Genomic DNA, 25,931 nt, shown 5'->3' with positions numbered 1-25,931 from the left:
TTTAATTTCATGGCTGCAGTCACCATCTGCAGTGATTTTGGAGCCCCCAAAAATAAAGTCTGTCACTGTTTCCATTGTTTCCCATCTATCTGCCATGAAGTGATGGGACTGGATACAATGAGCTTAGATTTCTGAATGTTGAGTTTTAAGCCAACTTTTTCACTCTCCTCTTTCACTTTTATCAAGAGGCTCTTTAGTTCTTCTTTGCTTTCTGCCATAAGGGTGGTGTCATCTGCATATCTGAGGTTATTGATATTTCTCTCAGCAATCTTGATTCCAGCTTGTGCTTGGCATTTCACATGATGTACTCTGCATATAAGTTAAACAAGCAAGGTGACGCTATACAGCCTTGATGTACTCCTTTCCTGATTTGGAGCCAGTCTTTTGTTCCATGTCCAGTTCTAACTGTTGCTTCTTGACCTGCATACAGATTTCTCATGAGGCAGGTAAGATGGTCTGGCATTCCCATCTCTTTAAGAGTTTTCCATAGAAAACTAATCAAACTGATCACATGGATCACAGCCTTGTCTAACTCAATGAAACTATGAGCCATGCCCTATAGGGTCACCCAAGACGGACGGGTCATTGTGGAAGTTCTGACAAAATGTGGCCCACTGGAGAAGAGAATGGCAAACCACTCTAGTATTCTTGCCTTGAGAACCCCATGAACAGTATGAAAAGGAAAAAAGATAGGACATTGAAAGATGAACTCCCCAGGTCGGTAGGTGCCCAATATGCTACTGGTGATCAGTGGAGAAATAACTCCAGAAAGAATGAAGAGTTGGAGTCAAAGTAAAAACAACACCCAGTTGTGGATGTGACCAGTGATGGAAGCAAGGCCTGATGCTGTAAAGAGCAATATTGCATAGGAACCTGGGATGTTAGGTCCATGAATCAAGGCAAATTGGAAGTGGTCAAACAGGATATGGCAAGAGTGAACATCAACATTTTAAGAATCAGTGAACTAAAATGGACTGGAATGGGTGAATTCAACTCAGATGAACAATATATCTATTACTGTGGGCAAGAATCCCTTAGGAAAAATGGAGTAGCCATCATAGTCAACAAGAGAGTCTGAAATGCAGTACTTGGAGGCAATCTCAAAAACAACAGAATGATCTCTGTTCAATTTCAAGGAAAACCATTCAATATCACAGTAATCCAAGTCTATGCCCCAACTAGTAATGCTGAAAAAGCTGAAGTTGAATGGTTCTATGAAGACCTACAAGACCATCTAGAACTAACAGTCAAAAAAGATGTCCTTTTCATTATAGGGGACTGGAATGCAAAAGTAGGAAGTCAAGAGATACCTGGAGTAACAGGAAAATTTGGCCTTGGAGTACAAAATGAAGCAGGGAAAAGGCTAACAGAGTTTTGCGCAGAGAACGCACTGGTCATAGCAAACACCCTCTTCCAACAACACAAGAGAAGACTCTACACATAGACATCAACAGGTGGTCAATACCAAAATCAGACTGATTATATTCTTTGCAGCCAAAGATGGAGAAGCTCTATATAGTCAGCAAAAACAAGACCGGGAGCTGACTGTGGCTCAGATCATGAACTCCTTATTGCCAAATTCAGACTTAAATTGAAGAAAGTAGGGAAAACCACTAGACCATTCAAGTATGACCTAAATTGAATCCCTTATGATTATACAGCGGAAGTGAGAAATAGATTCAAGGGATTAGATCTGATAGACAGAATGCTTGAAGAACTATGGATGAAGGTTTGTGACATTGTACAGGAGGCAGGGATCAAAACCATCCCCAGGAAAAAGAAATGCAAAAAGACAAAATGGTTATCTGAATAGGCCTTACAAATATCTGAGAAAAGAAGAGAAGCTAAAGGCAAAGGAGAAAAGGAAAGATATACCCATTTGCATGCAGAGTTCCAAAGAATAGCAAGGAGAGATAAGAAAGCCTTCCTCAGTGATCAGTGCAAAGAAGTAGAGGAAAACAATAGAATGGGAAAGTCTAGAGATCTCCTCAAGAAAATCAGAGATACCAAGGGAACATTTCATGCAAAGATGGGCACAATAAAGGACAGAAATGGTATGGACCTAACAGAAGCAGAAGATATTAAGAAGAGGTGGCAAGAATACACAGAAGAACTGTACAAAAAAAGATCTTCATGGCCCAGATAACCACGATGATATAATCACTCACCTAGAGCTAGACATCCTGGAATGAGTTGTCAAGTGGGCCTTAGGAAGCATCACTACAAACAAAGCTAGTGGAGGCGATAGGATTTCAGTTGAGCTATTTCAAATCCTAAAAGATGATGCTGTGAAAGTGCTGCACTCAATATGCCAGCACATTTGGAAAACTCAGCCACAGGACTGGAAAAGGTCAGTTTTCATTCCAATCCCAAAGAAAGGAAATGCCAAAGAATGTTCAAACAACCGCACAATTGCACTTATCTCACATGCTAGCAAAGTAATGCTCAAAATTCTCCAAGCCAGACTTCAACAGTATATGAACTGTGAACTTCCAGATGTTCAAGCTGGATTTAGAAAAGGCAGAGAAACTAGAGATCAAATTGTCAACATCCTTTGGGTCACTGAAAAAGCAAGAGAGTTCCAGAAAAACATCTACTTCTGCTTTATTGACTACACCAAAGTCTTTGACTACGTGGATCACAATCTTGGACTTAGTTGCTCTAATCAGTTTATACACGTCCTGGGGCTATATCATTCATTCAAAGGTGGTGCCCTGTCAAGTCCTGTCTCAGCTGTAGCATGGAGTTTGGAGCTGAAAGAACTTGCCTTAGAACATGAAGTGATGAGGATATTTAATAACATGGAAGATACCAGTGTCTGTTGTCTCCATGGAAGTCCCAGGCTGAGTAGGAGTCTCTCTCCTGTGGGCAGATACTCCAAAATATGATAATGGCAGAGGCAGGGAGGAACTGGGCCCTGCCCAGATAAAAGATAAAGAGACCACATATTTCTCATTCTTCAGGTCAAGGAGAACTTCCTGACTACACATGCAGAAAGACTCGTTGGGGGCTAAAAAGGGAGGTGGTACCAGTTCATGCATAGTAGGTGGTATCAGCCTTCTCATAGCCCTCTGTACTAGGATCCATCTCAGCTAGGAGGTATACCTGTACACAGGGGAGGACCTTGAGTTATACCAAATATGGACTCAGGGCCAAGCAAAGCAAGATGACTGGCCAGAGGAAACCAGGAAGAAATGCCCCATTTAAATGATTTTGTTGTTGTTCAGTTGCTCAATCAGATCTGGCTCTTTGTGAACCCATGGACTGCAACAGGCCAGGCTTCCCCGTCCTTCACCATCTCTTGGAAAACTCATGTCCATTGATTCAGTGATGCCATCCAACCATCTCATCCTCTGTTTTCACCTTGTTCTCCTGCCTTCAGTCTTTCCCAGCATCAGAAACAAAGTGAAAGTCTCTGTTGTGTCCAACTCTTTGCGACCCCATGGACTATGGAATTCTCCAGGCCAGAATACTGGAGTGAGTAGCCTTTCCCTTCTCCAGGGGATCTTCCACACTCTAGGAATCCAACTGGAGTTGGATTGTTTACCAAGCGAGCTATCAGGGGAGCCCAGGGTCCCAACATCGGGGTCTTTTCTAATGAGTCGGCTCTTTGCATCTGGCAGCCAAAGTACTGGAGCTTCAGCTTCAGCCTAAAAGCACAGCTCTCTCTCTCAGCCCACCTATATTTGTCTATTCACAGATACTTTCTTCCTCCTAATAAATTCTACTTGTTTCACTACTTTTCTTCTCTTTGTTGAAATTTATTTCTACAAAGCAGACAAGCCAGGGCCTTGTCACTGGCCACTTGCCTGGTGGTCTGTGGCTAGGACTCAGTACCCACTGCCGTGGCCTGACTTCACTCCGGTTAGGGAACCGAGACTCTGCTTCAAGCTGCTGCAGGCTGGGGCCACTTGAGATCAAGGTCACCAGCAGGACCTTGGGTCTGACTTACTTGGTCAGTTGCAGGGACCTCCCTCGTCCCCACCCCTCCCCACCCCCCCTCCCCCGGCTAACCCTGCTTTTCCTTTGTGTTTCCTACTGTTGTTTCTGGCTTTGGCGGCTGCACTAGGTCCTCAGTGATGTAGATGGCAAGGAGTTGTTACCAAATGTAAATTTGTGTGTTTGACGCACAGTGAGGCCAAACAACTGTTGTCATTTGCGGCAGTGAAAGGTTTATTGCAGGGCCGTGGAGAGAGAGACAGGTGGTTCATGTCCCCCAAACCCCAACTCCTCGAAAAGTTTCAGCAAAGCATTTTTAAAGTCAAAGTGAGGGAGGAGTCGCAGGGTATGAGATCAGCTCCTCCACAAATTATCTGATGGGTTGATGGTGAGGTAACAGGGAGATCATTATTAATCCTTAGGTGCCAGCAATTCTGGGAGCTATGTGCTCATGACCACCAAGTAGTTAATTTCTTCCACTTGGTGGTGGTTTTTAGCATCTGCAAAACTCAGGAAATAGGCATGAAATTCTTTGATCTGAGTACTTTGGAGAGGAGCTACAGCAGAGGATATGGGGGAGGGGTCTGTCCCTGGCAAGGCCCCCCAAGGTCCTGCTCAGTTAGGAGTACAAGAGGTTTAGTGAGGGGGTGATGTCTATGAGAAATAAAAGGGAGAAGAAGCAGGCTTGGGCTGGGAAAGCCCCAGACTGCTAAAGAGATTTGACCGTGTCAGTTAACCCAGTTGGAAGTTCTTAAGTAACTGCTGCCCTCAAAGCAGTCCCATGTTAGCAGAAATGACTATGTCCCCATCTCCGTGCCCTGTTGAGTCACTGCCTGGGAGTCTCTAGGAATGAGCCTGGCCAAGATGCAAAAGCCTAGGTGAAGCCTGGAGGTGCCAACAGCAGTAAGGCGTCAGCTCAGCGCAATCCTTGTAGCTGTCGGTAAGTTAATTTTTGAAGTGAGATCTGAGTTTTGTATCTTCAGGGCTGCCACTGTTGTCTGGAGACCCTCTTACTATTCTCTACCCCACTTTTTCATCATTGGGCTTATCCAATATCTTTATGATAACGTGTGCTGAAAATATCAGATAATGAATCCAGAGGCCTGAGTACTACTTGTGTTGTGTGCTAAAAAAAATTTGAGACCAGGGATTATTCATGCACCTTTTCACATCTTCTGAAATCTCCAGGATCCCTCCAGCCATCTGAGTTTATGATTTGTCCTGGGATTGCCAGGGTTCCACCTAGCATGCTTGCAGCTTTCTCTTCCAGAAAGTGTGGCTTTTCTTGCATGGTCTGGGGGTTGAGAATGGTGATGCTTTCCTGGCCTTCAAATGCTCTTTGGGCTCACCTATGCATGCTGCTTTTCAGTTTATGTGGATGTATAATGTAGGAATTCTCCATCCTACCTCCTGGTGTTTGCTCTTTCTAGCATATGTACTGAGCACCCATTACATTCTAGGTGCTGTGCTAGATCTGAAGGTGCCAAGATGAAAAAGTCATAGTCCTTCCTCCAAGGAGTCTAGTGGTATCAACCTGGCGAACATGCAGTTGCCACAAGAGTGGGGAGGGCTGTGGGACTTCCCCCATAGCTCAGCAGTGAAGAATCTGCCTGGAATGCAGGAGACTCAGGAGATGCGGGTTTGGTCCCTGGGTTGGGAAGATCCCCCAGAAGAGGAAATGGCAACTCACTCCAGTATTCTTGCCTGGAGAATCCCATGGACAGAGGAGCCTGCCGGGCCACAGTCCATACTGTCGCAGAGTCAGACACAAGTGAGCGACCGAGCACGCATACATGCTGAGGGCTGTATTTGGCCTGGGTGCTGCGGGAACACTGTGCTACAGGTTTCTATTCAGTCTCGGGGTGGGGTGTGTGTGTGTGTGTGTGTGTGTGTGTGTGTGTGTGTGAAGGGAGGTTGTCTAAAGACAAAATGAATGTTGAATCCTCATGGAAGGCAGGGGGTTCCTCAGACAAGGTGGTGGGAGGAAGAGCAGGTGAGGGGCAGGCATTCCAGGTACAAGGCCCACAGGCCCAAGGGTTCTGTGGGCAGAGAGGAGGAACTGTAAATATTCAGAGCATGTAAAGCCTCAAGTGAGAAGGAAGCGAAGTTGAAGGTGTGATGCAGAGCTCTATGAGAGAGCCTATCCTGAGGGCAGGCTGGAGCCACAAAACAGCTAAACCCAGCAACAACCAAGACTGGGCTTTCTCACACCTGCTCCCACACACCGGGGAGCAGGGAGGAAAGTTACCACCGCCACACCCCAGGGCGCTTTGGTGCCACAGATCTTCAGAAGAAGGTGGGTGTTGCTGGTGAAAGCAGTCTGGAGGTGGTGAGTATGTGAGTGTGTGGTAAATTCTCCTGTCTCAGCAACATTTGAGGTGTGTTTTTCCCCTAGGTGGCAGTTACAGATGTTGCAACACATCAGGGTCATGGCAGGGTACCTGAGGTTCCTGCAGACTGTAAGAGGGAGCGCTCTGGCCAGGCGCTGAGGCCTCTGGTCTCATTCAGCTGGCACCGTTCACTACCTCGAGTGACACCCTGGCAAGTTGAAAGCTTTTTCAGTTTCCACAGAGCTGCTTTAGAACAAAGTGTTAGTCACTCAGCCGTGTCTGACTCTTTGTGACCCCATTGACCATAGCCCATCAGGCTCTTCTGTCCATGGGATTTCCCAGGCAAGAATACTGGAGTGGGTTGCCGTTTCCTTCTCCAGACAATATTCCCCACCCAGGGATTGAACTCTTGTCTCTTGCATCTCCTGCATTGCAGGCAGATTCTTTACTGTCTGAGCCACTGGAAAACCCAAAATAAGGTAAATCTGACAACAATTTCAGGAAACAGTCTTCTCAGAAAGTCTATTTGGATACCTAAAATTAACACCAATACTCCAGAAAATAAGGTCCCCTGATTTTCTAAAGTGCCTTCCTACCTTGCCCAGTCTCTTGTGTAGACAGCAGTCCTTCTGGGACCCTGCTCCCTTAAGCAGTATCACCTGGGAACTCGCTAGAAATGCAAATTACTAGGCTGCACGCCAAACTTACTGAATCAGAAACTCTGGGGGCGGCACCCAGAAATCTTGTTTTTACGATTCCCTCCAGGCGTTTCTAGTGTTCGCTTAAGTTCGATAGCCACAGATACGGGCTAAATGTAATGAAAATTTGCTGCACCGGTTATGGGAAAAACACACGCGCTCTTTTTCTCAGCTCTACCAGCTGCAGCTTCGCAGTAGAACCAGGAGAGGGCGCCCGCGGACCTGTCTTTGCCTGGCTCCTAGCAGAGCCTCGCGACCGGGTAAGCCCTGGAACAGTGACTTCTTTCTGATGCAGAAGTGAATGACAAATACACGGAAAAAAAAAAGACTTCAAAAGACTGTGGTATCAAAGCGGCAGTTAAAGAGAAGGCAGCGCTCAGAGGCGCAGCTGCAGAGGGCAGCGGCGGCGGCTACATCAGTATCCGAAATTCCGGAAGCATCTCGAGTTGAAGCCCCTCCCCCCCCCCACCCGCAGCATTTCTTCGAGCCCTTTTCTTTGATACACGTGAGATTTCCGACTTTTCTTTGTCCCCCCCCCCCCCACGTTAGGTTTTAGTGTCGGCAAGCTCCCAGCCTGGCCTCAAAGGCGTTATATCTGCCTGCAGCACAGCCGTTTCGGTTCCGCATTGTTTCTGCAGCCCCTTGCGGGGTTCACGGCCAAGTGGAGCAGGGAATGCCCCTACCCCCACGTGCCACTTCCTCATCCAGACCCGCCGCCTTTAGTCGGAGACCACCTTTTGATCTCTAGCTTTGCATTAACGTCCCCGCCTGCGCCTCTTTTTCCTGGACTTCAGCTCCTAGAGTCCTCATTGTTGTGTGACTCACCGCACCACCCGGTTTTGAGAGAGAGGAGGTGTGACCAGCGCTAAATACGGCCCTGAACACTGGGCTGTAGTCGGGATCAGAACGAAGGTCTCCCTCCTCGCTTCCCCTTGGCGCCCCCCGGCACCGGCATAGCGGTCCTTTATATTCACATCAGGTGGTGTCTGGGGATGGTTTTTGCTTAACTATCCCCCAAAAGAGAAATGGTTTATCTCCGGAAAAGAAGTCATGTGTCAGAGGCCTTATTATGATGTTTGTGCTATTAAGTGGTTTAGAAACTCCTGCAACCCTGTCCTGTAAATCTCATCCCAACACAAAAGTTTGCATTTTCCAAAATAGTATAAAATTCAAAATAATGAGGCTTCATTCGTCTTTTTATAAGACACTTTTTAAAAAGAAGTTTTAGATTTACAACAAAATTGAGAGGAAGATATAGAAATTTCTCCCTTACCTCCACCCCTACCCCATAGCCTCTGATTATTAACATCACTCCCTAGAGTGAAGTCCATAGTTTATCTTAGAGTTCACTTTTAGTGTTGTACATTCTATGAGTCTTGACAAATGTATAATGACGTGTAATCTGACATTATAGTAGCCTACAGAAAAATTTCACTGCGCTAAAATTCTCTGTTCTGCCTATTATCTTTTCCAGTGAGTTGGTTCTTGCCATCAGGTGGCCAGAGTACTGGAGTTTCAGCTTCAGCATCAGTCCTTCCAGTGAATAATCAGGATTGATTTCCTATAGGACTGACTGGGTTGATCTCCTTACTGTTCAAGGGACTCTCAAGAGTCTTTTCCAGCTCCACAGTTTGTAAGCATCTCCTTCCTTCCCCATCCTTGGTAACCACTAATTTTTTTAATGTCCATAGCTCCGCCTTTTCCAGAATGTCATATAGTTGGAATCACACAGCGTGTAACCTTTTCAGACTGGCTTCTTTCACTTTGTAATATGCATCTAAGGTTCTCCCATGTCTTTGCTTCATTAGTTTTTAAATGTTCAGAGCATCTCTTCAAGGCATCTCCTACTTGTATGGCAGCAAGGAAGATGATCATGTAGGGATTGGTGCTAGGAAAAAAAATGCCTATAGATGTAAGGGAGACAAATATTCTAACTTTAAGAATACCACATGGGTACCACTTCTCAGTTTACCTTGAGGTACTCAAAATTTATTCTCAGCAACAAATTCAAATGGAAAATGCCCTACTGCTCCCTATGAGAGGAGGAAAGATGGGAAAAGGAAGGGCAAAATCTTTTAAGGCATGGCTCTGTGATGACAGATTTCAGGCAGTGAACTCGTATGATGTGTTGCTCCCTCGGGCCAGGTTGGGCTTCGGTTTGCAGTGAATATATACTTGAATGATGGTATAAACTGCATGGTTATTATCTTCACTTTAGAAGAATAAGAAAGAAATATAGAAGACGTATGTGTATTCCACAGCTGTTCTTGATTTGTCATTATGATATAATTGAGTTTCTTTCCTTGTGGTTTTATTTGTTTTTGTTTTTTTCCAGTCCTTGACAAAGATTCTCTCCTTGACCAAACTCTAATCAGGCTCCTTTGAGCTCTTTTCCAACTAGGCCTTGACTTTTGGACTTCCCTGTTTGTCTCTGCATTGTCCAATTTTAACAAGAATCCTAAATCAGTTTAACAAGAGTCCCCCACCCTTAATATCTATTTAGCCTCAGAGTCTAACTAAGTTCCTCATCTTTCACCATCACCCTGGGTTCTGATCACCCTGGCTGCCTTCAGCAAGAATCCTGGGGGGTCGGTTTACCAGAATCTTCCTTTACTCCTGATGTTTCCTCTTAGCAATTTTCTATCCACTGACCCCACCCTGATTCTCCACCATAAATTTCCACTTTTTCTTTTTGTATCTGGAGTTAAGTCAGCATTTCTCTCCTACTGTGGAACCCCATTGCAGTGGTCCCTCAACCCACAAATAAAGTCTGCCTTAAATTTCTCTAAGAAGTGTCACAAATAAGTTTCTTTCCTTTAACATCCCTCCGAATGGACTGAAATCTGAAGCTGCCGCATCATTTCGTGAATTACAGAGAACCTGATCTCTTTACCCCTGTTTGATTTTCGTTTCTAGAAACTGGAGATTAAGATCTTTTCTTTTCACCTCCTGCCAATGAACCAGCGCTTAGTGCTACATCCCCTGGGGAGTGCCTGACATATGGTGGGGGCTCAGGAAAGTTTAGATGAATGAACAGACAGCCCCAAAGCCTGTTCTCTTTCTATTGTATCAACTTCCTTTTGCATCTTGGTTCTTATCACATGGCAATTCCCTTTCTGGGCAAAGGTCGGGGCTCTTCCTTCTCAATAATGGCTTAGGGCTGAAACCTCCTCCTGGAAATTTTATGCTGCTTGCTCAAGACACGGATGGCTTGTGCTGTGCAGCTCTCCGCACACCTCTCTGTCCTTGTGGTTGTTCATTTGCTCAGTTGTGTCCGACTCTTCATGATCCCATGGACTGTAGCAAGCCAAGCTTCCCTGTCCTTCACCACCTCCCAGAGTTTGCTCAAACTCAAGTCCATTGAATCAATGATGCCATCCAGCCATCTCATCCTCCATTGCCACCTTCTCCTCCTGCCCCCAATCTTTCCCAGCACCAGGGTCTTTTCCAGTGAGTTGGTTCTTGCCATCAGGTGGCCAGAGTACTGGAGTTTCAGCTTCAGCATCAGTCCTTCCAGTGAATATTCAGGGTTGATTTCCTATAGGACTGACTGGGTTGATCTCCTTACTGTTCAAGGGACTCTCAAGAGTCTTTTCCAGCTCCACAGTTTGTAAGCATCAATTCTTTGATGCTCAGCCTTCTTTATGGTCCAACTCTCACATCTGTGCATGACTGCTGGATAGACCATGGCTTTGACTATATGGACCTTTGTTGGCAAAGTGATGTCTCTGCTTTCTAATATGCTGTCTAGGTTGGTCAAAGCTTTTCCTCCAAGGAACAGTGTCTTTTAATTTCATGGCTTCAGTACCCATCCGCAGTGATTTTGGAGCCCCCCAAAATAGTCTTGTAACAGTTTCCATTGTTTCCCCATCTATTTGCATTGAAGTGATGGGACCAGATGCCATGATCTTAGTTTTCTGAATGTTGACTTTTAAGCCAACTTTTTCACTCTTCTCTTTCACTTTCATCAAGAGGCTTTTTAGTTCTTCTTTGCTTTCTGCCATAAGGGTGGTGCCATCTGCATATCTGAGGTTATTGATATTTCTGCCGGCAATCTTGATTCCAGCTTGTGCTTCATTCAGCCTGGCATTTCGCACGATGTACTCTGCATATAAGTTAAATAAGCAGGGTGACAATATATAGCCTTGACGTACTCCTTTCCTGATTTGGAACCAGTCTGTTGTTCCATGTTCAGTTCTAACTATTGCTTCTTGACCTGCATACAGACTTTTTAGGAGGCAAGTCAGGTGGTCTGGTATTCCCATCTCTTGAAGAATTTTCCACAGTTTGTTGTGATCCACACAGTCAAAGGCTTTGGCATAGTCAATTAAGCAGATTTTTTTTGGAACTCTCTTACTTTTTCGATGATCCAGCAGATGTTGGCAATTTGATCTCTGCTTCCTCTGCCTTTTCTAAATCCAGCTTGAACATCTGAAAATTCATGGTTCACGTACTGTTGAAGCCTGGCTTGGAGAATTTTGAGCATTACTTTGCTAGTGTGTGAGATGAGTGCAATTGTGCAGTAGTTTGAACATCCTTTGGCATTGCCTTTCTTTGGGATTGGAATGAAAACTGACCTTTTCCAGTCCTGTGGCCAGTGGTGAGATTTCCAAATTTGCTGGCATATTGAGTGTAGCACTTTCATAGCATTGTCTTGTAGCACTTGAAATAGCTCAACTGGAATTCCATTGTTTCCACTAGCTTTGTTTGTAGTGGTGGTTCCTAAGGCCCACTTGACTTTGCATTCTAGGATGTCTGGCTCTAGGTGAGTGATCACACCATTGTGGTTATCTGGGTCATGAAGATCTTTTTTGTATAGTTCTGTGTATTCTTGTTACCTCTTCTTAATATCTTCTGCTTCTGTTAGGTGCATACCGTTTCTGTCCTTTATTGTGCTCATCTTTGCACAAATGTTCCCTTGGTATCTCTAATTTTCATGAAGAAGTCTCTAGTCTTTCCCATTCTGTTGTTTTCCTCTATTTCTTTGCATTGATCATTATATCTTTATAATAAACTGGTGTGTGTGTGTTATGTGTTAGTCGCTCAGTCTTTTCTGACCCTTTTGTGACCCCCATAGACTGTAGCCCACCAGGCTCCTCTGTCCATTGAATTCTCCAGGCAAGAATACTGGAGTACGTTGCCCCTTCTATAGGGGGTCTTCTTGACCCAGGGATTGAACTCAGGTCTCCTGCATTGCAGGCAGATTCTTTACCATCTGAGCCACCAGGGAAGCCCATAGTAAACTGGTAATAGTAAGTAAAATGCTTCTCTGAGTTCTGTGAGCTGTTCTGGCAAATTACTGAACCCAAAGAGGGGTTTATGGGGACCCCTAGTTTACAGCCTGTTGGTCAGAAGTATGGGAGGCCTGGACTTGCAATTGGTGTCTGAAGTGGTGGTGAGCGTGGGGGCCGGTGCAGTCTTATGGGACTGAGCCCTTAACATGTGAGGTCTACACTGACTCTGGCTGTTAGTATCAGAATTAAATTGTGAGACATCCAGTTGATGTCTGCAGGGTTGGAGAATTGATTGATGTGGGACACATGGTGAGTGGTGAAGAGGAACAGCTTTCCTTTTTGTGACCATGACTGACACGCTCTAAAGAGATGATCAGAGAGTCCAAAAGGAAATACCCTAGCTGGTGGAGACTTCTAGGTACCTAAAGTATCTGTTCCCCTTTTACTTAATAATTTATTTAGTGTAGCAATGAATCCAAACACACTTTCTGTATATGGACCTTGCAACTAGGTGTGACCACGTGAGTAGGTTCTGGCCTATGAGTTTTATGTGAAAGTGTTGGGTGATAATTCTGGAAAGCCTTTGTAGAAGGGGAAGAGTGTGCCCTTCATCTTTCCTGTTGTTTGGGATGCGCTTGTGATGGCTGCAGCTCTAACAGCCATTTATGGGCCATGAGACTGAGATCCTCAGCCTAGAGGTGGAATGGAAAGCTACAAGGAATCTGGGTCTCTGACTGCCATAAAACAACTTAGCAGCTCTGGTCTGCCAACCTCTGGCTTTTGCCAGGGCTCTTTTTGATTTTCTGTCTCACACAGCTAACCCTAATCCAACTCATCTGGTATATAATTTATTCTTTTTGGAGCATGAGCACATGTAAAACGACTGGGTGAATTTGGGCCATGTCTCAAAATCAAACCTCAAATGGACTGTCTAGCCGGTTCTGGGAGTCTGCACCTTCCCAGCGGGCGGAAACTGTTGACCACCTCCTTGTCTTTGTTGCTGCGTACCCTCCTCCCTCCTGCTTTCCCTCTGTGTGACTCCTGATGCCTCTCCCTCCCACGCTCTGGTTTCTTCTAAACTTCACTTCGATTTGACCTCCTGTCTGTCACTGACCCTCTGCCCAGCTTATTTCACCACTGAGCGCTGCTATCTTCTTGATGGTCTACAATGCTTCAGTAGAACTCACAAGTAGAAACAGCGTGAAGAGTGAGAGGGAGAGACTTCCATAAATTCTGCTAACAGGAGTGTTTTTTTCTGCATCAGCCCACAGCACCAGCATTTTTACATGAGCTCTATATTTAAGGTCACTGTGTCACACCTCTGGGTTGGACACTTCCTGTGACTGCTGGCCATTTGCAACGTTCTGAGGAAAGCGGGTGGGTGACTTTTCTTGCTGGCCTGCTGATTTACAAGGGAAGCCATTCTGCAGGTGTCTTATTAAAGAGGCCATAAACTGGGGAAAGCCGTGGCCACCTGGCCGTGCATGCTCTCAGCACGAATCCTGGCATCTCAGCCTCACCCTGGGGACATTTCATCTCCCAAAGCTAACTTTAATTACCAGCTTAATTAGAGTCTCTTAGAGGTGATTACATCTTTCTCTGATGAGAACAGATTCCATCAGAATGCGGGGTGAACACCACAGCGTGACCCCGGTGCAGAAGGTTACAATTGCCTTGTTAGACCTCACACAGGGGAGTTTGGGGTTGAGGAATGTGTCTTTCTTAAAATGTTCACACATCCAGGGCTGTTTTTTAATTAACCTTCAATTCCAGGCAAGGATGTGACAGCCCACTTGAAGAACATCAGTTTGCTGGCGTGGGAGAAATTCAGGGGCTCTCTTTTAAGCTGCCCAGTGTTCCTCAACCTGGGTCCCTGGAAACCGGCCAAGCAGCAGCAATCTTTCTATCTGCTCACACAGAGGTGGCAGAAATTGCTATTGTTTCTATGACAACTGATGGCTTTTTTTTTTTTTTTCTCTCTCTCTCATTTTCTAAAAGTACCTGTATAATGGACAGCAGCATGTGGAGAAAATTTGTGAGGGAGAGACTAGCCTGGTAGATTGTGGACGCAAACGCACACAGCGATTTTATTGTCTGTCCTGGCTCTTTGTCTCGGCCTCCAGTTCCCGTGTTTGCCATGCAAGTCACATAGGAGTAGGAATAATAGCTGCTAGGCTGAATGAGGAGAGAGCCCAGCAATTTGTATGCAGTCTCATGTGAACTCTTGGATTTGGGAAGGCAGTTTTGCTTCCTTTTTCAAAACAAAACAAAACAAAACAAAACAAAAAAACCTCTGCTGTTCGGCTTCTTGTGCTTAATGAGGCTGTTCAGAGGGGAAAACTAGCAACCAAACAAGAGTTCTGCCCTTTAAGCAATTGCTTTCTCGGTTCTTTATCAGAATATCACTGGGCTGTAAAGGTGAGTAAGGATCTCTATCTTTGTAATCTATGGTGCTTACATCAAACAAACCAGACTCCCCATGTGGTTGCTTTAGCATTTAACATCCTGTGCCATAAAATGAGGAAACTGTAGGAAAAATTAGCTTTCTGAGGATAATAATTACCTAACTGGTTAACTAGCTGTGGTTGGTGGTTTGCAATCTGAGGGCCGAATATCTTTGGAAAGACCTTCACATCAATGTGAGGCTATATCTATTAGAAGAATGGCACTGTGCGCTGTGTGAATAAATACAGTGGTGCCCACACATTGGTAATTTTGTTTTTCAACTGTGTAGAAATGCTGTTTCAAACAGCGAAATGCAAATTCACTCTAAAAAGTGCCTGTATCGGCAGGAGCTTTGGTCATTATTTTCTCAATTAACTGGTACAAAACCAACAGCAGCCATGGTGGGAAAGGACTCTTGGCATTTTAAAATGTTAGATAAGGGGTCTTGTAGGCACAGTGTTTGGGGGACTACCCTGTTTAGTTTTCCCAGCTGGGTGCAGAGAACCCAGGAACCAGGAACATTTTGGAGGCTGGGGCATCAAACATCTGATGAAGTGTTTAGTGTTGCATAAATTGTCTGGGCAGCAAATACAGAGATCATTCCATGGAGAGATTTAGGGACAGAAAGGTTACATCTTGGGTTTGAGATCACACAGTCAGAGGGCAGAGTCTTGTATCACAGTCAGTGACGTAAACTTGAATGCAGGGGATGAAAGGAGTTTGGTTGGGGAGAGAGAGAACTCAGGTCTGGAAGGGGCTTGCCTTAGATCACCTCTCTGAGTCCTTTCAGTCATGATATTCCAAGCTTTGCCCTGTAGAGCAAGTGGCTTGAAACTGTGTAAGCTGTTTTCAGAAGCTGAAAGGACAGGAATGAATGCAAAGTTACCTGGGCGAGTTACTGAGGTGAATGGCATCTGCTTAGAAGACTGCATGCCTTTGGCGCCCTCTGGGCCGGTTCCTGCAGTCAGGACCACCGACTTAGACGGTCTCTAAGCTCTTTCTTACTCAGTTTCCTCCTCCTGGTGCTGAGTGGGGTTACCTTAATCAGAGTGGAAGTGCTGATTGGAGCTACTGTGTGTCCAAACTATGACACTGCCACAGAGTAGCTGTGTGGTTATGCTTCAGTGGCCTCCTGAAAAATTCAGGCTATAAGAATTATTTATTGTAAGTTCTGCAGTATAAATGAGTTAGTGGAGGTAACGCCCTGAGTTGATGGGTGTTCACACAATAGGTACTCAGTCAGCGAGTGGCTTATAATAACTAAGAATCACCTTCTCCATCTGCAACCATTCAACCCACCCTGACACAAAATTAGTGAAGCCTCCCCAGCTCATTCTAGCCCGCAGTGATCTCTTACTGTTCTGAACTTAGTCAACTTATTTGGCAATTAATCTAATGTTCTACGAGTTTTTTGTGTGCACAGAAGTATTAATTCTATCTTTCATATCTTATGTTTTTAGAAACAACTTTCCTCTGCTTGATTGTGTGATTTTGAGATTGCTGTGACTTCTATATCCTTTAATCTCTAGTGCCCTTCACAGTGACAGTGTCTTGATAGTATATCAATAAGAGCTATTTGATTTAATAAATGCATTCCTAGTGTTGACTGAATGCATTTAATAAGTGCATTCCTAGGCACAACTGAAGGGATCGTGTTTGGGACATGTAGACAGTCATCAGTGCAGGTTTTAAGGTATTCATTAGAAAATATTGCTACCCAGAATCTAAGCTCATGATTATGGAAGAATTGATGGAACTGTGAATACCAAGTCTACAGGCACCCCAGTTCCCCAGCAGGGCCATTAGAACACTTCACAATAGTAATAACTTCCTGGCAGGGTAGTGTGGGCTCCCCATGAACAGTTCATTAGGGGAAGCAGGTTCATTACTACAAAGCGGTTGAGTTTAGAACAAGCTAAATAAGAAGATTAAAATCATTTCAAAGGAAACATTTCATGGGATATTAATACATTGGCTGTAAATAATGAAAGATAATGAGAGCATTAAATCCTACCAACAATATATTAACTGCAAGAGAACTAATTTGTAAACGAGTGCTTTGCTTCTCTCTAAGATGCATTTTCATTTGCTGAAAGGAATGCTGAGAATGGCTTCTGAGGGGTCACCTTTGGTAAGATGTGAATGTAGCTTTTAATAGCTGAGTTCTTGTGGACTCACTGCAGTGTTTGGGCTTGGAGTCTTTAGCAGTGAAAAATAAATATCCTAGAGGAGAACAAAGCTACATTATTATTATTTTTTAAAGAATTAGTATCATTCTCTAAGAGAAGAAAAATTCACGGCATGCTTTCTCATAGTATATTTTTGTGTCATGTCCAGGAGTAGATTCCAAACGTAGGGATTTAACTGGCATTGTAGGTGAGTGGGTAGGGCCAGAGGCACTGGTGGCGGCAGTTTTCCAGGGTTTAACTTACCTTGTCCCTTCTTTTTATTGATTTATTTAGCTGTGCCAGGTCTTGGTTGTGGTATGCAAGATCTTCGATCTTCATTGCGGCATGCAAACTCTTAGTGGCAGCATGTGGGATTTAGTTCCCTGACCAGGGATTGGACCCAGGCCCCGTGCATTGAGAGCCCAGAGTCTTAGCCATTGGACCACCAGGGAAGTCCCCACCTCATCCCTTTCTATAATGAGGTGGTACCCAGAAGGGACAGATGCTGAGGGGAGAGGAGCTGGGAGGGAGACAGATAAGATCCCAGATTCTTTTCTCTCATCCCTAATTTGCTCTAGAAATCAACCCTTGGTGAAAGCTGAAGAATGGAGTAGGGATAAAGAAGGATTAACAGAGATAGAAAAAAAATCGCTATTGCTCCATGTGGCTAGGCTTTGACAATATTTTAAACTGAGAATTTAAAGGTTGGTCTCTGGAACTATCAAAAGAACAAGTATATTTTGTGAAATCTGGTATCAGTGAGTAAGGGGAGGTTTGAGCTTTCTCTGATGTCTACCTGCCTTTTTTATTGACTTCAAATTTGAGTTAAATTAATATTAACTTAGTCTGGCTCCTTGAATTTTTTTGCTAAATAGCCCCCAAATCTTTAATTTTATGGAAGCAGACCTGGACACAGGAAGGTAGATTAGTGATGTACCAGGGTTACAAATGAGTATCAGAACCAAAAATAGAATACAAAGCTAGATATGAGCAGTTATTTGCTTTAACTATTATCTGTTCTTTGTTAGTGAAGAGCTTATTTTGTTGCTAGGATACGTCTGGTCACCGTTGAAGGGCATTGTTCTATCTACAATGAAGACACTTGTCTTGATTTATTGCTTTGGAGTCTTAGTAGTTATATTATTTCTTTCTTAAATTCACAAAATTTTGTAATTCATCATGAATGTTTTGTCAATCTGTCCAAATTAGAAAGGTCCTACACACTACAGATTCTCCACAGGACCCTCTTTAGTGATTACAAATCCAGTTTTGTTTTTAAATATTTCTCTTTTTTTGGCTGTGCTGGGTCATCGTTGCTGCACGGGCTTTTCTCTAGTTGGAGAGAGCAGGGGCGTCTCGCTGTGGTGTCTTCTCTTGTTGCAGAGCGTGGGCTCGGGGCTTCAGTAGCTGTGGTGTGTGGGCTCAGTAGCTGCAGCTCCCAGGCTCGAGAGCACAGACTTGATAGCTATGGCTCACGGGCTTAGTTGCTTGTGGCCTGTGAGATCCTCCTGGATTAGGGATCAAACCTGTGTCTCCTGCACTGGCAGGCAGATTCTTTACCACTGAGCCACCAGGGAAGCCCAACAAATCCAGTTTTACTAAATCTTGGCAAGGGTAAAGCAGTTGTTTCAAGTTCATAAAAAAACCCTCACATTTCTCTTATTTTTTTCTATGTTGTCCAGTAAATCCAGTATTTTTATTTCAATGTCAAATTGCATCTTTTGAATCACACACACCTCAATAGGTAGTGATAAACTTAGAAATTCTGTAGTCTTTTTCTAAGAGTCAGCTCACTAACTTTCTAAATCTTTACTTTGTTCCTTTCCCACCAGAATTGAGAAAGGAAAACTTCTAAAAACCAACACTTTGTTACACAGAAATTCTAATACTGATCTTTCTATAATCAGATTTTATGGGATGGAGTCTAATGAAACTCAGTTTATGATTCTTAAAAGGTGTTAACTGTTTTGTTTTCTATCTACCCTTTTGTTAGGGTAGTTTTTTTTCATCCCTGGGAAGTGTAAAGACAGACTATTCCAAGCCTATAAAAGCATTAGTACCATTTAGAATCCAGAATGTGAAAAGTTCAATATAATTAACACAGTTAACAGTTTGCTTCACAGCTTTTTTAAAAATTGACATATCATGGACAGTTGTACTGCTCCTCAGTTTGGTGACATTAATAAACAAATGCTTGTAATTTAAGAGTAATTATGAATCCATTCATGTGTGATTTTCGAATGAGTCAAGTAAAGAAATCATCAGTTGGGAGGCATTCTTTAGTTCTTAATTAGAAAACTAGCAGCAAGTTTAAGGTCTTAACCTTTCCTGTCGTCTTGCTCTTATGTAATGGTATGATAAAGTCATTGCATTTAGAGAATGCTGAGTTTGACAGCACAGTTCTTGGAGCTATGAAATCCTTTTGTCTGTGACTTTCAGAAGCAATGCTATTAATCATGAAGTATATTTGCATTGAGCAGAAATAAAATGCTTTGAGATCCTTGGATAGAAAGTGCCAAAGAAAATTATAGCACGTTCCATTTTCCAACGATTTTGTGAGGGAGATAAGTGATAACTATTATTGGACTCATTTTATATCCAAAGACATTTGATAATGTGACAGATTAACACAAAGCCACACTGTAAGATAAGAAAAGAACTTAGATATTGATACTTGATCCCCAAAAGATCAGTAGAATAACCTACTGCTCAAACAAAGATGAGTTTATTACTTACTGAAATATGGCAAACACCCCTTTGATGATGTCTAGGATCTAAGAGGGGAGGGATCAGAGGCATTTGAAAATCTGATTGAAAGTAGATGGAATTTCCATAAGGGAATCTGATTGCAATCAAGCAAAGTTTAATGTTTAGGACTGGTGAATCAAAAATGTTTACACGCTTTTACATTTTTTTTAAGAAAGATTTTATTTTAATTTTATTTTTGGTTGCACTGGATCTTCATTTCTGCGGGCTCTCTCTAGTTATGGTGTGTGGGCTTCTTGTTGCAGTGGCTTCTCTTGCTATGCAGCATGGGCTCTAAGTGCATAGGCTTCAGTAGTTGCAGCCCATGGGCTCAGTAGTTGTGGCTCACAGGCTCCAGAATGTGCCCTACAGTGGCAGATGGATTCTTAGACACTGGATCACCAGGGAAGCCCCCCTTTACTCTCTTATTTTCCTTGGCATGAATTTTCTGGAGCAAACAGTAGAGGCACATTGATAAACTTCATTCTTAGTACTGATAATTCAGCATGGATTAGGTTAATTCAGAATGTTTTCATCTGTCCACCTATCCATCTACCAAGATTCATTAAGCACCTACTGTTTTCCCAGCATTATGATGAATATTAGGGATATAGAGATGAATGATAGGGATTTTGGCCTTGAGAAACTCAGTCTAACAGGTATGACAGGTATTTTAAGATATGATTATAAAAACAAGTGTACAACAGAAGAGATAAGACAAGAAATATCAGTCACTTCCAAGTTCTGAAGAGCTTCAGATTTAATGCTTAGGAGATCTGGCTTTATTTGGTAAGGTAAAAACTTTCAGTCTTGGCTGGACTTTAATGTCAAGTGGAGATTAAAACCAAAAGAATGATGGCCCTACTCCAGACCAATTAAAGTCAGAATATCTGGGACAGGGCCTGGACATTTACTGCCCTGGTAATTCTACTGTATAACCAGGGTTAAAGAACCCTGCTAATGTGATTAGGGCATCATCAAGGTTTTCAATGAAGGCAATGCCAAGCTTTCAAGTGGATACAAATGATGGTGATAGTAGTGAGACTGAAGAGGCTGGAGACAGAACAGATGATTCTTAAGGTGGAGGCTGAGCACAGGCAGGGGCAAGGGCTGCAGAAGAGGACAAATTCAAGAGAAATTCAGGAGTTATATTTGGTCCTCCTCTGATTAACAACATCAGCCCTTCATTTTTACCACAGCATTGAGCAAGAGTACATAGTAAGTTCTCAAAAATTCATGAGCCGAATTAAACATTGGAACTATTTGATATCTCCGATGTCAACTACAGCATGAAAGTGAAAGTGTTAGTCTCTCTGTTGTGTCTGACTCTTTGCGACCCCATGGACTATAGCCCACCAGGCTTCTCTGTCCATGGAGTTTTCTAGGCAAGAACATTGGAGTGGGTAGTCATTCCCTTCTTCAGGGGATCTTCCCGACCCAGGGATTGAATCCAGGTCTCCTTCATTGCAGGTGGGTTTTTTACCATCTGAGACACCAGGGAAGCCTGCTAAGGCATAAGAAAGGGCAAAATCAGTTCGTTGTGGTTTTGTGGAAAGAGTGTGGGACTTGGGAGTTAAGTTCCTGGGCTTGGATCTTGACTTTGCTTTGATGTCCGGGAAACAGGAATGAAGCCAAATGTACCTCAAACATTTTCCCACCACTTGCAACCTCACAAGCCTGAAAGCCTTCAAGGTATCAAAGAGAGAGAGATCTGCCTCCTGAGAACATGGGAGGACTGAACTGATTCATCTCATTGAAAGGAGCTAAACTCCTCTAGGGCCCGGTACAATGAAAACCAGGGTTTCCTCTCAGTAATTTTCTCAGGGATGATCTATGAACAGATGAGATCATAGTTGTGAAAGAATGTTGAGCATTAAAAATAAGATAGGTAGCAAACTGGGCCCAGGGAAGCTCCCTAAGCCAGTGTTCAAAGATATCCCTGTGATGGGGACCTTAAGGCTGCCACTGCTACTCCAGAAATTTCAGAGAAGTCTCCCCTAAAGTCTATATCTTTGGGCCCTCAGCCCTCATCCTTGATCTCATAGCTCTCATCCTTCATATTTTCTGTGTTGCCCCTGCCCCTTAGTTCAAGGGTGGCAGGCAGTGTTTCAGATGGGCATAGTTCTACAGAGGTAAGTGACCCATTATGATGTGCTAGGTTGTTGCATGGTGTCTTGCATTATTAGGATCTCACAACCTAAAGAACTATGGCTAATGCACAAATCCTGCAGTCTTCTTCCACTGATCATAGCAGGACATAGTATGATGCTCCCCATGGAATAAACTAGCAAATCCCCAACACAACAGTATGAGAGAGAGCCATAAAAGTAGAATTTATTTGACCGTCATAATAATCCAGTAAGTCACCTACTATTGTTATAACCATTCTGCAGATGAGTAAAATGAGAGATTTCTCTCTACTCTCTAGTGTTTTGCCTTGGAGATGGTTAGATAGCATCACTGACACAACAGATATGGATTTGAGAAAACTCCAGGAGGTAGTGAAGGACAGAGGAGCCTGGCATGCCACAGTCCACAGGGTCGTAAAAAGTCAGATGTGACTTAGCAACTACGTAACAGCTATAGGTTCCTGCTCTTCTTGATACCATTTCAGGCCTTACCCTGTTTGTTTATTTATTTTGCTATTCTGCCCAGATTATGAAATTTTCACCCCCCCCCCCAATGACTTTTCTGGAATAAGTGTGTGTACTCATTCGTTCAATTGTGTCCAACTGTCTGTGGCCCCATGTATTTAGCCCGCTAGCCTCCTCTATCCATGAATTTTCCAGGCAAGAATACTGGAGTGGGTTGCCATTTCCTCCTCCAGGGGATCTTCCCAACCCAGGGATCAAACCCCCGTCTCTTGCATCTCCTGCATTGGCAGGTCATCCCTTTACCAGTCAGTCAGTCAGTTCAGTCACTCAGTTGTGTCCAACTCTTTGCGACCCTATGGACTGCAGCACGCCAGGCTTCCCTGTTCATCACCAACTCCTGGAGCTTACTCAAACTCCTGTCCATTGAGTCAGTGATGCCATCCAACCATCTCATCCTCTGTCGTCCCCTTCTCCTCCTGCCTTCAATCTTTCCCAGTATCAGGGGCTTTTCCAGTGAGTCAGTTCTTTGCATCCGGTGGCCAAAGTATTGGAGTTTAAGCTTCAGCATGAGTCCTTCCAATGAATATTCAGGACTGATTTCCTTTAGGATTGACTAGTTTGATTTCCTTGCCATCCAAGGAACTCTCAAGAGTCTTCTCCAACACCACAGTTCAAAAGCATCAATTCTTCAGCGCTCAGCTTTGTTTATAGTCCAACTCTTGCATCCATACATGATTACTGAAAAAACCATAGCTTTGACTAGATGGACCTTTGTCAGCAAAGTAATGTCTCTGCTTTTTAATATGCTGTCTACTGTTGTCATAGCTTTTCTTCCGAGGAGCAAGTGTCTTTTAATTTCACTGCTGCAGTCACCATCTGCAGTGATTTTGGAGCCTGAGAAGATAAAGTCTGTCACTTTTTCCATTGTTTCCCCATCTATTTGCCATGAAGTGCCAATAGTGCCACCTATAGTAGTCTTTCAATTAGCCTTTCTAAAGCTCTTCCTGCTTTATAGACTTAGACAAACTACTTCAGAGTCTTCTAAATGTTCACAACTCCTCCTTACTTAAAATAGTTTCCTCACTCAACTTAGGGAGCTCAGGATGTTTTGTTTCTTTCCTCCACACAGTTTCCCTACCTCTGCTCTTCCTTCATCAGGACTTTGCCTAACCTGAGAGCTAGTCCAAGGTCACCATGACAAACACAATGTCTTGGCATCTGAACCTCCTCAATAACAGTATTAATATATCCTGTAGCGCTCAACACGATGTAAGGCAGCCATACCTCCAGAAGGCAGTCATGTAAGTTTTTGTAGAGTGATGGTTGATTTTTATGTGTCAGCTGGACTGGGCAATAGGGTGCACAGATATTTAGTCAGACATTATTTTGGTGTGTCTGTGAGGCTGGCTCTGGATGAGATTAACATTTGAATTGGATGAGAAAGCAGATTACTCTCCCTAACGTGGGTGACCCTCATCCGATCAGTTGAAGGCCTACATAGAACAAAAAGGCTGAATAGGAGAGAATTCCTTTTTGCCTGACTGTCACTGATTGGTGTCATTGTTTTTTTTTTTTTTCCTGCCTTTGAATTCAAACTGAAATATCAGCTCTTCCTGAATTTCCAGCCTGCAGGCCTTCAGACTGGAGCTAGGCCACTGAGTCTGCTGGGTCTCTGCCTCCTGCAGATTGGCTCATACAATTATCAACCAACATAACTGTATTTCTTATTTTCTTCCTACACACACACACACACACACACACACACACACACACCCTATTCTGTTTCTCTGGAAAAACCTGACTAGTACTTTGTAGCATTAGTATTTCCCACTTTTATGGCTTCCTCACACTGATGTGAAGAAAATTTACTAGCTAACTTTATGGGGCTGTTAACACTATGTCTTGCCATGGTCAATAGCAGAAGGTTACAGAATTCATGCTTTAGCTATTAGTCTTTGGCTTCAGATTAGTACTCTTGGTTTTGAGGCACAGAAATCCAACTTTATTTTAGGCAAAAAGATACACTTTTTGGCTCAAGACATTCAAAAAAGACTTGAATGGTTCTCATTTCGACTGGCTCTCTCTGCATGATTGAAAAAAATAGCTGTCCACAGACACCATGTTTTATGTCTAATGACTTCTCTCCCCAGTGAAGGACTCCCTATTGTACATGGAAAGAGTCTGGAAAAAGACTTGAATTTGCCCAGATTGGGGTAGGTACCCACCCATGTTCCAATTAATCATGTCTAAGGAAATGGGATTTAATAAGAAAATGACACCTATAAAACTTCCATTTCTAGCTATCTGAGAGAGAGTAGTCCTCTGGACCTTAATCACATAACTCATTATCCTTGCAGGACAGAGGGGTGGCACCCAGTGACCACATCACCTGGATCTCCTATTGCATGAGTTATAGGAGGGAGAAATCACCTGGACACCTTTACGATGTCAAGTCATTTGTTCAGGATTATGGCTTGAATTTATTGTTCTCTTTCTCATGAGCCTCTTGATATTTATCTTGTCATGCCTCAGGCTCCAGTTTACTGCAGTCCTTCAGAAGTCTCAGGCTCTGTACACAACCATTGTTATTCTAAGGCCTTACTGTTGATCTCAAACCTTGCAACTTCCCTCCTAGTCCTCTAAATTTTCTCACTGTGTCCTCTGGAACTCCTGATCTATGATCAACAGACTCTGCTTGTAGAGGACCATTCCTTTTGTCTCCATGTCTTCACTGAAACCTAGTTTGCCCCCTTCTAACACAGTTTTCCCTGCAGCCCTTGCTAGTGGAGGCTGTTTTCTTTATTCCTCTCTTGCCCCATGACCCTCCTTACTTCTCATGGTCACATTTAAATGGCTTTTTCTTTCTCATTCGAAGCCCTAAGCTCCTTTTACCTTATGACATTCTGTTTCACCACCCACTAACCCTTTCTGAAGCTGTCTTTTATGACATCTTGACCAATCTCATTTACTGAAGACTAACTTCTTGATCGTTGCTTCCACTGCCATTTCTACTCCTTTTTGTCTTTCTTCTCTCCAGACATAGTGCATAAACATTTACTTCCTCATCTTCACTGTCATCACCCAAGACAATTTCTTTTGTCAGGACCTCAGCAATAGTTTCCTAAATGGCCTCTCTAAAGCCAGTTTATTTTCCCCAACAGCTGCAGTAGCCTTTTAAAAATGAAAATCAAGTCATGTCACCATTCAGTTCCAACTAGCAGACCTAAGATCTCTCAATGGCCATGCATACTTAGAAGAAACTCCTTGCCATAGGCTTCAAAGCCCTGAATGGTTTGACTCCTACTAATTTCCCCAGCTTCAACTCATAGTATATGCCCATGAACCACCATCTCCCAGCCACATTACTCTTATTTGCTTTCAAAAAGACAAGTTCTTGTATTTCTAGGATCTTTGCATATGCTATTGCTTCTGTCTGGAATTCTATTTCCACTGAAGTTATCCCACTATCTCTTCAAGGGGTTGATCACTTCTCATCTTTTATGTCTAAATTGCAGTGTCATTCCCCAGACAGGTTTGCCTTGGCCAGTCTGTTGAAAGTGGCTGTGACTTTTTCCTCCTATCACTAGCATCTGTTACCTTGACTTGTTTATACATTTTATACCAAAACTCCCACAATCTATGATTAATATAAAATCCATGAGGGAAGATATCATCTGTTTTATTTTCAGTTCTGCAGTACCTATCCAGGCCCAAGAAGCAGAATGTGCTGCATGAACATGTGTTAAATGAATAATATTTACTGTATACCTACCATGGT

The 25,931-nt window shown here is 43.4% G+C and overlaps 1 long non-coding RNA gene across 1 annotated transcript in view; it reads left to right on the top strand.

Moving 5' to 3' along the window:
* Nucleotides 1-4,817: 4,817 nt before the first annotated feature.
* Nucleotides 4,818-25,931, top strand: part of LOC133040223 (uncharacterized) — a 235,311-nt gene continuing 214,197 nt past the window's right edge. Inside the window, exon 1 of the long non-coding RNA XR_009688925.1 lies at nt 4,818-4,879. This is a non-coding gene — a long non-coding RNA (uncharacterized LOC133040223). The remainder of the gene's footprint in view (nt 4,880-25,931) is intronic.

Source organism: Dama dama, chromosome 20 (genome assembly GCF_033118175.1).
Source record: "Dama dama isolate Ldn47 chromosome 20, ASM3311817v1, whole genome shotgun sequence".
Classification (NCBI taxonomy): Eukaryota; Metazoa; Chordata; class Mammalia; order Artiodactyla; family Cervidae; genus Dama; species Dama dama.
The sequence above is the reverse complement of the archived record's forward strand: the minus strand, read 5'-3'. Positions and strand labels throughout refer to the sequence as shown.